This window comes from Labeo rohita, chromosome 16 (genome assembly GCF_022985175.1).
Source record: "Labeo rohita strain BAU-BD-2019 chromosome 16, IGBB_LRoh.1.0, whole genome shotgun sequence".
In the NCBI taxonomy this organism is placed as follows: Eukaryota; Metazoa; Chordata; class Actinopteri; order Cypriniformes; family Cyprinidae; genus Labeo; species Labeo rohita.
This window is the reverse complement of record NC_066884.1, coordinates 23,904,759-23,919,098: the sequence shown is the minus strand read 5'-3', so window position 1 is coordinate 23,919,098 and position 14,340 is coordinate 23,904,759. Positions and strand designations below refer to the sequence as shown.

The 14,340-nt window shown below is 32.6% G+C and overlaps 1 long non-coding RNA gene across 2 annotated transcripts; it reads right to left on the bottom strand.

Annotated features, from left to right (window-relative positions):
- Positions 1-2,058: 2,058 nt before the first annotated feature.
- LOC127178441 (uncharacterized) lies at positions 2,059-11,628 on the bottom strand. 2 transcript variants are annotated; one of them, XR_007829394.1, is made up of 4 exons: positions 11,238-11,628; positions 8,931-9,028; positions 3,229-3,430; positions 2,059-2,210 (listed from the first exon to the last, which is right to left on the bottom strand). It is a non-coding gene; the product is annotated as an uncharacterized LOC127178441 (long non-coding RNA). The 2 variants fall into 2 exon arrangements; XR_007829393.1 differs by lacking the exon at positions 8,931-9,028 and having other exon boundaries at positions 2,068-2,210; positions 11,238-11,609.
- Positions 11,629-14,340: the final 2,712 nt, after the last annotated feature.

Here is a 14,340-nt window from a genome sequence, read left to right as displayed (position 1 = left end):
ACCTAAATATTTATTACATTCATGTTATAAAACAACACCTCTCTACAGTGTGAAACTAGTATGATAATAAGATTTCATAGTTTTGTTTATCACATTTCTATTCAATTCGAAATTAGTTCTGAAAACTATTTGCATATTAAAAGGACACTTTATATGTCATAGCCAAAAAAATACCCTGAGAGGACCTGAGTAGGAAAGCACTGCACCTTAAATCATATAGCTAAAATAAATGTCTTTTTTGTGTTACAACTTTGAATGACTTATTTTTCTGTACAAAAATGAAGATATTTTCTCCCTGTGTTTTTCTGTTTGTATAATAGCTGCACCCCAGGCTTGTGAGTCATAGAGGAAGACAAGAAAGTTTTCATTAGACAGCTTGAGAACATTTTGTGAAACAAACCAGTACATTAACACACTCTACATTAGTGTTAATGTTTCCCTACAGATAAGCTTTATTACTTTTCTAGATGATATGTGAGTGTATACTTGCATATCATCTAGAAAAGTAATAAACAAGTTTGCATTTTAAGATAAGACTTGATAAGTAAGGAAAATATTATTCAATTTGTGACTCTCTTCAGCAACATGCAACACTCAAAGCAAAAACACTTGTGAAAAATGTGATAAATAAAAATAAATATGTAATAAAAGTCTCAGGTGTCCCCAGAATGTGTCTGTGAAGTTTCAGATCAAAATACCCCACAGACAATTTATCATTTTGGTGCATGTCTCTTTAAATGCAAATGAGCTGCTGCTCCCCATGCCTTTTCAAGAATAGGACTGTGCCTTTACAGCTCACACCTCAGATATTCTGCTAAAAACATCATGTCTATCGTACTGAAATCATGTGTTTTAAAGCCATTTTAGTTTAAACTTATGATATACAGTTTTCTGAGTGCACACACCCAGAGCAGGTGGATTATGGGATGGCACTATTATAACTAGATAAAAAACGTCTGTGAAGACAAACTTGTGCTAGCATGTTACTGGCATGATTAGAAGGTTACTAGCATTTTTCTAGCATGATTAACTGGTTGCTAGCATGTTTCTAGCATGATTAGCAAGTTGCTAGCATGTTTCTAGCACGATTAACAAGTTGTTAGCATTTTGTTAGCATTATTAGCAGGTGCTAGCTTGTTTCTAGCATGATTAGCAAGTTGTTAGCATGATTAACAGGTGCTATCATCTTTCTAGCATGAATACAGTATAATTAGCAAGTAGCTAGCATGTTTCTGCCATGATTAGCAGGTTACTAGCATGTTTCTAGCACGATTAGCAGTTGCCAACATGTTTCTAGCACGATTAGCAGTTACTAGCATGTTATTAGCATGATTCTAGCACATTTAGCAAGTTACTAGCATGATTCTAGCATGATTAACAAGTTACTAGCATGATTCTAGCATGATTAGTAAGTTACTAGCATGATTCTAGCATGATTAGCATGTTAATAATATGTTGCTAGCATGATTAGCAAGTTATTTACATGTTGATAACATGTTAATAGTGTGGGATTACAAATTTAAGGATCCGTTTAATATCTGCAGATCCAAAATGCTAACATAACATCATATAAAAATCTAAGGTGATCTACATTGTATTGGGCATTTAATGTAAACATCTGTCTGCAAAGTTTTAGTTCTTGTGACTTATCCTTGTGATGCTGATAGTGCAAATATGGTGCTCAAACCATTTGGTGATGTCATTATGAGTATTTGGATAGGTCTGCTGTGGTGTTACATTTGGGGGAAGGGTACCCTGATAGCACACGTACATCTCAGAGACGTCTATTTGACATCTGCATTTACATCTGTAAGACATCTGCAAGAATCTTTGCTCATCTGCACACTGTATTGGGCGTTTAACTATTAGATGTCAAATAGACATCTATTAGATGTCTTTAAGATGTTTATGATATAGAATGTATGTAAAACTGACATCTTACAGATGTCTGCCAGATTATTTGTACACAGGGATGCTTTCCAGATCAAGAGATCTTTAACAGACATCTTGCAGACGTCCGTGTGCTATCTGGGTAACGTCCTGCATCCTCTGTTCTTGCTCTGACAGAGTGTCAGTATCTCTAAGGCCCATCTACTAAATGTATATAAACTACAATGCATCACTGCCTTAGGCAGATGACTTTTGATGACTGCAGCGACGCACAGCCAGTATCACTTCTGCTTCAACATATCCAAAACGTCTCCTGGTTTCTAAGAAAAAGTTTACAACAATAGCATAATTCTTTCTATGTCCCTTTTTAATATTTTAGATATATTTTTCTATGTCATGGGGGAGCAAAATCTGAGTGGCTCATTGTTTCACAACCTTGGAAGAAAAAAAGCTTACAAAAACATTGTACTGGGTTGTTCTTTTTCACATTTTCTGGGTTGGTAAATGCACCGGAGACCCAATAATAGCACTTAAACATGGAAGAAGTCATATTTTAATGATATGTCACCTTTAATATGATGTCATTTGTACAGGCATAGTATAATTTATGTCAATTTTCTTGTTTTTATGTGCTGATGATAACTGATAAGTTAGGACATCAAATAATTAAGCAGAATTGGCATTTAAATGACTTAAAGCACTTGTTTTCATTTTCTTGATAATTCCACACTTTATTTAGGTTACAGTTAACAGTCCTAGAATAAGTAAAGTTTTAAATGTCTGTGATTATTGCATTACCAGCAATCATGCTTCCTCTAATGGAACCTAATTCTGGCTGATACTGCAAATGTTGCAATAGTAAATGTGAATGCTAACACTTTTTTTCTGCAACATGTGCAATATCAGCCAAAACTAGACGCTGCTGAAATATACCTCAAATGTCAGATGGTCCCTTCCACCGGTCACTACTGAATATAAAAGCTTATAAATTCATCATGTATACCTATTCTATTCTAAATATGTCATATAACGTGAAGCCATTTGGATTTATTTATTGATGCAGTGTCAGCTAAGTTGCAAGCATTATACACATACACGCTTTTGTAATATTTCATAAACCATTTACTCATTTCATTAAAAAAAAATCCTGAAGCAGGTTGTTTTAATTTTTTGAGTTTCCTCAACTCCTAATTATTTACAGTGCATCCTGCAAGTGTTTACAAGCTAACAAATAATGTATATCTACTGACCTGGTAAAACAGACAGCCATACAATAACAGGATGTTGAATACTTGGATACACCAAAGTTTGTCAAGTCAAATATTAAATATGTCTTACCGAGCTGGTGTCCATTTTCAGAAAAGTGCAGGCCACAGTTTTCTTCATCCAATCAGCATGGTAATCCACAGTTCAGAAAAAAAAATATAGATGTTCTGCTTTACTTTTTGTGTGTTTGCAGCTCTGTTACAACTGAGCTGCATAACATTACTGAAACTGCTGAAAGGGTTCCAAGTCCAACCCTAAACCACCAGCTGCGTTCCTGAAAATTAAACATTATTAAACAGTATTAGACTACAGCAAAGGATAAGGATAAAATAAAATAAATAAATAAATACATAGAAAAAAATTAACATTTTGAATGACATGAAGGTGGGTATATAATGACAGTTTTTGTTTCAACTATCATTTGTTTTTGATTTAGTTTTGTCTGTGGTGACTTTTAGGCCATGTTCACACAGCAGTTAGAGAGTCAAGGCAAAACAGTGGTTTTAGCATATGCAACTTTAGTTCTTTCTTGATTGCATCCAAAAGCAACAAATAAACCTTTGCCTAAATGTTTCTGCCTTGTTTTACTGAGGTCTAATATAGATAAGTGCTTTTCAGCATGACATAGACAAAAGATGTACAGTAATTTTGCAGTTTTGTGACTGCATGCCTCTGTTTCCTTCCTCTTTAATATTCTTCTTTAGCAGGACAGATGTGTCATATAAACTTGCTAAACCTTCTCTGTTTTCTTACCTTCCCCCCCCCCCGCCATAGGAAGGTACTTTCCAGTTGCCTTTAAAGATGCACACAAAAAAACATGACTAAGGACATTTTGTATTTTTCAATTAACCTAACAGCAAGTTATTTTGGAAATGGGTGTTTTTACATTTGGCTTCTATTGATTTTTATATTCTCCTGTCATATTAGGATGTTATGAACTGCTTTTATAGTTAATTAGAGTTTTGTAAATAGCAAATTAAAGTTTCAATCACCAGTTTGAATTTCCCTTCAAGCCCTGGGGACTGAGAACAAATCACAATATTTAAATTCTACCGCAGGACTAACACTTCACTGATTACTTTATCTAATTATACAAGATAGTGCAACAAATAAGGCAATACTTTGTAATTGCATAATATATGAGTAATTCTGAGTGTGACAGTGTGAATAAGTAATATAAGGATGTAAAAAAGCAGACTGATTAACATCAGAGATGAATTAGTAACATGAATGAGTAATATAACACAACAGTGTCTTTCAGAACTTCAGGGTTAAGTTTCACTGACAGCAGAAATGATGCACCTCCTTATAAACTACAAAGCCAGCTACTTTAAGTAACTAACTAACTGCTGGAGTGTCACAACAACCATAGCGGCAGGCAGGTTTTGACATGAAAAGGTGAGATTAATGTCCAAAATAGGAAGGCCAGTTGCATAAACTTAGGCTCTAAGTTAAGACAGTGTCTAAACAACTAGCAGTTAGCCAAGGACTAATAAGCCAAATTTATTGGATTCAATTTTGAATGTAACTGGATTAAAAAAATTATGACCAGTTTTAAAGGAAAAAAAATTAGCTGACTAACTTTTAAGACTAGTCTTAAATTTTTATGCAATCCAAGCTGTTTTTCTTTAGCATCACCTTAGCAAATGTGAAAACTGTAATTTTTTTGAACTGTAATGGAATTCATAGTGTACTGATAACAGTTTTCTTCTTCCCACAGATGTCAGCAAAGTCCCTATAAGACAAGTAATTTTACTTGGCAGCCATCTTTGGGCATGCAAGTGCAGCTTCTATCTCTTTGAATGGGGAAACATTCAACTTTTCCAAAACTGTTCAATTAGCTCACGGATAAATTTCATATTTGAAGATTTGACAACAACAGGCTCATAAAACTTGTTTCTTATGTTTAAAAACTGTTAAATGGCATTTCTTTTTGATGCTAGACTACCCAATGCACAGTCATGAACATGAGGAAGTGAAGCATCTAACAGCAGCTGCAGTGAGGCGATGACTTTACTAATCAACGATTGCATCTTTTGTTTAGAAGGCAGGGCTTATTCGCCATATTGGGCATTGCACTTTCTCCCATAAGTAATAGGAGTGCACAGTCTTCCTATATATAAAGTCTTAAGATGATGGGCCCTATGATTTTCGTGATGCAGAAAACACAGGCAGAATCGCTGAATACAGTCATAAAAGTTACATTTAATGCAAAATGTCACAGAATTTGAAAAATTGTGGATGAAAAAAACCAAAAGTAGGGGAGAGCAGGGATGAAAGTAATGCGGGGCGAAAGTAACAAAGCTATTTTCTCAGAGCCTAGACTATATTTGCATTCCAAGCTATGACAGCACATTCAGCACGCAACCCTTGATGGAGCTGAGAAATATCACGTGATTTCATCATTGTTTCCTGTGGTTAGGTCCGGAAAGCAGTTTTCAAGTACAATAAGTAAATTATTGAAGTGGTAATTTTTTTCAAATTTGTTGTGTTTCTAATTTCATGTGTCACAGTAATGATCAATCTACAAGAAATTTAGTGCTGTAATACATCCTGAAGTTTGGCTTTTCAGAGTTTTTCAGTATAGAAGTAAATCAGATTTAAATGTCAGGAGTTCCTCTTGTTACTTTTGTCCCCCTACAGTGACAACAAGCGTTTCTTTTGTCCCGCAGCATGCTAATTTGGTGACTTTCTGTGTCTTGCATAATTTTTTAAAATGTTTATTATAAATGTTTATGGTGTATTATACCAAAAGAATATGCCAATATTGTGAGGGTCAGAAAGACAGACAGAGGTCTGATTCAGCCACATGTTCAGGAGAGGGCATTTCTGGACATAGGCCTATCTGTCAGGAATATCCCCAGTCAGGGCTGTTGCCACATTGCATTTACATTAGTCAATTTGCCAGTGTTTTTTTCAGTTTGAATTTACAGTGTTTTCAGATATTTTTATGCACATTTTGAATTTATGCATACAAATAACTGGATGGAAACATGAATAGGCCTACTGTTACACTATGTTGACAATTTATATTATGCTAATTTAATTTAATTTTCATATTGTTCATTACAAAAATAAGTTGAATAAATAAATAAATTATTTAAACAATCCAAGTTTGTACACTCAGATTTTGAAACATTTGATGAAACTTACATTTAAAAGGAAAATGTAATATTTTCTTGTAATATTTTCTTATTTTCTATTTTCTTTGCTAAGATTAAGGACAAAATATGTTTGCAGTTACATATTAACAAGGTCATAGTCATGTTTATTTAATAAAAACAAGAGTAACACAAAAAATCATTTTACTTTTGTCCCAACCAGCAGGGGCGAAAGTAACAATGTGCAACTTCTGTTCAAACTGAAATTTTACTGAAGTCTTTCTACAAAATACCACCTGGCATTAATAGACCACACTTCTGAGTTACAGGCAACAGCAACAATATATATCTGTCTACAACTTTATCTTTTTAAATTATGTTTTTCTGAAAAATGGTACTTTTGTCCCCACACTGTAGGTCAGTACACTTAAATCAAAAACGCAATATGAATTAGTATCTGTGAATATTAAGCAACAAAAGACTACTTAAATATGAATCCTGCATTCCCACATTTGAGAAAAACTCATTTATATAAACAGAAACTTGTGTCTTTACAGCAACTTGTGGTTTTAACTGTGACAGAAATATATTACTTAATGCCATGATAGTACTACTTCTAATAAAATTATCATTAAAATATTTTTAAGGATGTTTACCAGAAAAATTATTGACCAGAATTTGTTTACTAGAATGTAAATGTAATTAAACAACACAGTATTATTTATTATTATACTGTACACTTTTTTGAGTGTTCATGTTTAATTGGGCCTATATTTGGCTTTAGAAATAATAATATATACATAAAATTTAATGAAACCATTAAAATGGAATCCAGAAAATGAGTGGAATAAACTGAATTTGGTAAAAATAAAACAAACTAGATTTGAGAAAGAAAAAAAAGGAAAACAGATTTCATTGGGCCTTAGTTTTAATTTTTTGTTAAACTTAATTGTTAATTTGCTTTTATATTGTGTGTCATAAATTCAATTAGACATGCTTTTGATTATTATTATTATTTTTTTTAATTTAACCATTAAAACAGAGTCTAGGAAACTTAAAACAGAAAAAAAAATTTGGGGAAAAAAAATAAATAAATAAATAAATAAATAAATGGAATTTGAGGGGGAAAAATAAGATGGATTTCATAGGGCCCTGCAGATGCCAGAAGCACACTAAATCTGATTATATTGCTGACACCTCCTAATGTTTTATGTTTTAATTAACTTCAAATAAAATGATAAACTTTATAAATAACTACAAATAATTTCCATACAACTAAATATTTACTTTAACCCAGCAGTGCAGTTTTTCACAACCAATGATAAGAACAACTTGTCAAAGTTTGAATGAATGAATCAAAAGCCGGTCATTACACTTCAATCAAATTCGCGATATGGACTATCTGTAAATATTGGGCCAAAGTTTGTCAAAATACCATTTAAATATGAATCCTGCATGTTCTGCGTGTCTCTTTATGAATGAATGGTGCAGAAACAGGCTCGGTTTCCTTTACTGCACAAGCGCGCGTGACGCTCGCGGTGATTTCATAATTTCAGCGTCTGCCATAGAAAATGCATTAACAACATCTCCAGAAGTGCTCTGAGAGTATTTTGTGACCACTTCACCGTTTCATTTGAGTAAACCAGGGTCATATACTTACAGAAATTTAAAGGTATTCACGGAAACCCGTCAAAATACAAGTTCAGTACCAGAAATACATCACTATCATTCAGTAGAATGTGCGTACCTACAGTACTACTACTACTATACTGTTGAAAAATGAATAAAACTTTAATATTTCTTCCATCTTTTAAATTTTAATAGTACATCCCCTTTATTTGCCAAAAATAAAATTTTTTCACTAATTAAAAAATAAATTAATATTTTCATTCAAAATAGTATTAGAATATAATTTCGAATGAATATTATTTTCAATATGAAATAATTAATTATTTATTTCATAACCAGAAAAAAATTAAATGCACAACGCAGAATTTTACAAGGCTGTTGTAGAAATAAATGAAAGTTGTTTTATGCATTTAAATAAACATGCTAAAACAAATTTGGTAACAATAAGGTGTATTTTAAACATATGTATAAACATAAGGTGAGAAAAAAACAAAACATTTCATAGGGCCCTAAACATAACTTAATTATTGATAAATTGACTTTAAATTGTATAAGTTTCATTCTTTTAATTAATTAGACATCTTTTTTGATTAATAAAATTAAATTTAACCATTAAAAAGGAGTCAAAAAAATAAAATGGAATTTGGTAAATAAATAAATAAATAAAAATACATTGATAAGTTTGCTATTTGCAGTGATTACGATTTACTATTTTTTTTTTTGTAATGTTGTTTTGTGCTAAGGTGAAGTATCTGTGAACTAAGACCGAAAGCACAATATGACTTTGCTCACACGATGAGTTCATGATCCGATATTTTAATAGTATCAGAAGAGGGATGAGTCAGGCCATAAACCTTTTTAATTTGTTTAATTTGCACAATGAACATGGGTTAACTTGGAGCTCTTATTTTTGAACTCTCAAAGTACACCAGATTAGTGACTTTAACTTTAAAATATATCAGATTTTCTCCTGGGGGCTTGGGGTATAGAAGGATCCAGGTTCACCCACCTGTGTCTAACAAAACGTTGGAGTGTGATACGTACGTAGCCCCAGATGTTTTGCCACCAGCCCCAGATGTTTTCAAATCCTAGAAACGCCCCTGGATCAGGTGTTCGTGTCTAAGGCAATCCTGATCAAACAGCTGAATAAACAATCATAAATTAATTAGTCTACTAAAAAGGCAATCTGACTGACATAAAATAACCAAGAACAGTTAGTTATTCTATCTCAGTTTGTGCACTTTGTCACCAGCCATTCACACCAGATCTGTTCGGCTGACTGTGATCAGCGTCTGTACTTTTATATTTACCCACATATGCTGCAGATATTCCCTTTATAGTGAGCTACCTCATTTGAGTTGATAATTCTTGGATGTGTTCGCAACCAAGACTGGAAAATTATAACTCTTGAAGACCCGGAAGACCTGGTATAAGACCCGGTCTGACCCACATCCGTTCATTCAGACACAACCTCACATATCGCTATATTTATCATGGAAACCGCTCTGTTGTTTCTTGTTTTGCTCACGTGCTTTTCTTTAATCGAGACACTCGAAGGTAAGATTGTATATTTGCCATTTTAATTCCATATTGATGTTAACGAAAATGCATTCTATAACTTTGATGATGTGCACCGATAAATGCCGCGAAAGAATGAAAGACAACCTGTCGTTTCAACGTGCCGCTAGAGAGTACAGCTAAATAAAAACTTCAGCCCAGTTTTAATGCTGGGATTACGACAGACTTCATTTGAAGACTAATTTGATGAATTTCTCGCAGCAGGTGAACCGTGTGTTGGAATTCGGAGAGAAGATTCCTCCTATGACTTCCACCTGCCCGACGCTGTGGTCGAGAACGTGCAAGACGTCAATTGTGATGCAGAGTGGACTATTGATGTAAATATCAAAACCGGTTCTCCTCTGACAGGCAATTCAGCGTTTTATTTCATTTTAACCATAAATCTATTGAATAATTAATAGAGAAATTAAATGACACCACTTAGTGTACCCTGGAAAGGCACTTCTTTGCTCCCAAAACGCTAAACAAAACTTTTTTTTTTTTTTCCTGTTTCCTGTTTTATGAGAATGCATAGTATTTGGGGTAAAATCACCCATAATAAGGGTAAAATCACCCATAATAAGGCTAAAAGTCCATGAAAAGACTCCCTGTGTTCAAAATGGCATAAGGTTTCATGTTATTATACAGTACATCGAAAATGTGCCTTATTATATAACTGCTATCTAGATTTTATTTAGATTATGTCACTGTAACACCCCCTAGTGGATTAGTGCTCTAATTTCTGCTCTTTTTCGGAGACTATCACTGATTGTTAAAACAAAAAAATAGTTTTGCCATGTCTTGTATTAGAGGCTTTAGTAATATTCAACCTGTAAAAGTTTCACCATGTTTACTATATGTCTCACAATTCTCCACTAGCAAATCACAGCAGTCCTGGATGGAAAGTCAGCACACTATTCTCATCCCTTCAAAAATGTAACCCCTCATGGAATCAGTGTGTCTTACTGCCCATTTTTAGTCAAATTCCACGTCTCTTGTCCTGTGAGTTCACTCACCATCATTCATCTTCTTACAATAGTTTTACCACTCTTTATTTTAAGGATTGTATCTGTTGTACAAATTGAATGCTTTTTGATTCTCTTGTAGAAATATGTGAGGCAACTCCTGTGTTCTTGTGAGTACTTTTTCACTTTGTTTCGTTTCGCTTGTTGTTCTCCGCATTAACAAAAAGCTATACAAAAATATTATTACAAAAAGATAGAAAATGGCATCCAATTCTGTCTCTCATTTTAGGCATCAATTCAACCAGCATCCATACAGTTTTTAGCACAACTCTGCCATCTGGAGGAGGTAAACCTTTAAATCTTACTACATTGTGTTTACTTTTGCATTGGAATAAAATAACCTAAAATGTTTAGTCCAGCACTGGAGCAGAACACACAAATTTCCTTAGAGTGCACAGCATTTATGTCTTAAGAAAATAGTTTTAGGGATATAGTATTACATGGAGATTTTGTAAATGCATGTTCTGAATGTTTTTAATATAACTGGATTTACAGATGCCATCAAGACTGATTCATCAGTGAGACAACACTGTAAGTATAGTCTGTAAAACACTGATGAATGACCAAATACCCAGCATTTGCAAAAAGTGATCAGACAATAACATTTTACTACTTTACTACCGTCTGACTGGTTAAAATACAGTATGATAGATGGCAGTGTAGGGACAAAATTTTATAGACATTGCAAAATCAGTATGAACATCATTTTAGCATTGAAGTATACCTTCATAACAAGCTTAATGCAAATCACATGCACAGTGTTTCTTACCGGACTTCACTGTCTTTGTTATGGTTGCAGTTCTAAAATTCCACACAAACCAGAAGAGTAACAGCAGTAATAATTATCCTCATTTTGTTGTTGGTCGAGGGTATGGAACCACAGACTGCAAAAACTGCAAAACATTTTCTCTCTCTAGATTTTCTAAATGTTGTTATAATCACCACCCTGAAATTCCTGTTTTGCAAGCCACTCGTAAAAAACAAATTCAACGGTTGAGTTCAGTGTCGTAACTCTGTTGCGCAATCTCAAAAAGAGCAAACTGCAAACTCAGAGAATTCTCTTTGGAAGCTTTTAAAAATATATAAACAGGAAATGAGGAAATGAGGAAGCCAAACAGAGAAAGGAAAACATTATTGTGGTGTTACAACAGAGAGTTTACAACAGAGAGTTTACTACTATAAGTATATTTTACCATGTAAAAATGTATTAAAAGGGAGAACACATTATGAAAACTATTATTTTGACATGTGACTATTAGAACATTTGTACCTTGTATATAAGTGTATGTATTTTTCATAAGTGTCATGACACTTGTGTATTTTTTGTTGTATACATTGACATTTTGGTGAAATGTTGTTTTCTACAGATTTTGCCTTTGCTGTTGCTGGCACTTTTGCCCTAGCCCTTATCATTTTGGCTTTCCATATCTGCAGAACAAACAGGTATTTAAGACATTATTGTTTTATATGCCATTTATGTTTTTTTGTGCTTTATGCACAAAAACTAAAACACTATTTTCAATTTTCTAGCACTGCAAAAAATGCTCCAGATGAACAAAAGCAGCCTGGTTTAGTAGAATAATCCTGAGGAGGCAACTGTAATTGCCCTTGAAACAATAACCCATGGCGTGGAGTCATAAAAACACATGATTGTATATTGTAAGATTATTATTATGTTATATTTTCTTATATTATATATAAGAATATGTATATATATATATATATATATATATATATATATAAATATTATTATTATTATTATTATTATTATTTTAAATTTAAATTCTATTATACAGTTGAGGTCTAAAGTTTACATCCCCCTTTCAGAATCTGCAAAGTGCTAATTATTTTACCAAAAAAAATGATTCAAAGAAAATGCATGTTATTTTTTTTTAGTATTGACCTGAAGAAGATCTTTCACATAAAAGATGTTTACATATAGTCCACAAGAGATAATAATAGCTGAATTTATAAAAATGACCCGGTTCAAATGTTTACATCCCCTTCATTCTTAATACTGTATCGTTACCTGAATGATCCACAGCTGTGTTTTTTATGCTTACTGATGCTCCAGAAGGAAAAACGATACATTAAGGGTGAGTAAAACTTTTGAATTTATAGATCAGGGTCAGTTTTACTTATTTTGTCTTCTGGGAAACATGTGAGTATCTTCTGTACCCTCTGAAGGGGCGGTACTAAATAAAAAAAAATATGATTTTTAGGCAAAATAAGAAAAATGTACACATCTCCATTCTGTCTAAAAGTCTCTAACATCTCTTAATGCATAGTTTTTCCTTCTGGAGCATCAGAGAGTGTTTGAACCTTCTGTAATTGTTGCATATGAGTCCCTCAGTTGTCCTCAGTGTGGAAAAATTGGATCTCAAAATTATAGTCATTGTTGGAAAGGGTTCAAATACACAAAAATGCTGGAAAACCAAAGAATTTGTAGGACCTGAAGGATTTTTTTCTGAAAAACAGCAGGCAATTTGACTGTTCAGAACAAACAAGGGACTCATGAACAATTATGACTAAATAAAAAAAACAAAACAAAAGAAAAAAAAAACACAGCTGTGGATCATTCAGGTAACAAGGTAACAACAAGATAACAGTATTAAGAATCAAGGGGATGTAAACTTCTGAATTGGGTAATTTTAATAAATTCATCTATTATTTTCTCTTGTGGACTATATGTAAATATCTTTTATGTGAAATATCTTATTCAGGTCAGGCACTAAAAAACAAAAACATGCATTTATATTATATTATATTATATTATATTATATTTATATTATATTATATTATATTATATTATATTTTTAATGTAATATTTAATTATATTATATAGTCCAAAACTGGGATTTTTCAGTGTTTGTATCACTCTGCTTGTCTGTATTTGTAAGTTGCATTACTGGGCAGAATTTTTATTGATTCTCGGCTAATAGGTGATGAGAAGTGAGGGTTTTGTTTTGAATGTCTTTTTATAAGCAAGGTACTGAATCCTTTATTCATTTACTTTAGTTACTTAATATTACAGTTCAGTTTAATCAATATTGTATAAAACCAATTTAATAATATGCTTTTGGATGCCACAGAACTCACAACAGAGTATGTGGAAGTGGAACAACAAATTTCTCACATTGCTCAATAACTTCTGCAATGTTGCTTCACTTCCACTACAGATTCTCTCTGGTTAGAGAAACACAGACACACAAAGTGACACAAACAGTGAAATATCAAAGAGTTTTACAGAATATAATCACTGTTGTACTATTATATTATATTATATTATATTATATTATATTATATTATATGTGACCCTTTTAGGTTCATTTTTTTTTTTTTTTTTTTTTTTTTGAGATTTATACATCATCTGAAAGCTGAATAAATACTTAATATCCTAATGATTTGTGGCATAAAAGAAAGAACGATAATTTTGACCCATACAGTGTATGTTTTGCTATTGCTACAAATATACCCATGCTACTTAAGACTGGTTTTGTGGTCCAGGGTCATATTATATACTATACTATTATATTATATTATATTATATTATATTATATTATATTATATTATATTATATTATATTATATATTATTAAGGCTAATATAATGTTTATATCTTTGTATTTTCTCCTTGAATATATATAATAGTTCCCTGTCTCTGTTGTGTTTTATAACTTACCATAAGAGGGTTCTGTCTACAAGGTTACATAATGTTGCATGTGTTTATCTGTTAGCCTTCTGAAGTACTTTTGTTCATGACTGTAAATCTTGTTTGCTTGTAGCTCTGGACACTCTTATAGGGCTTTTTTTTTTTTTTTACTTATTTCAGATCCATCCTTACCTTTTATTTAATCTTTGTGTTTTGGGGAA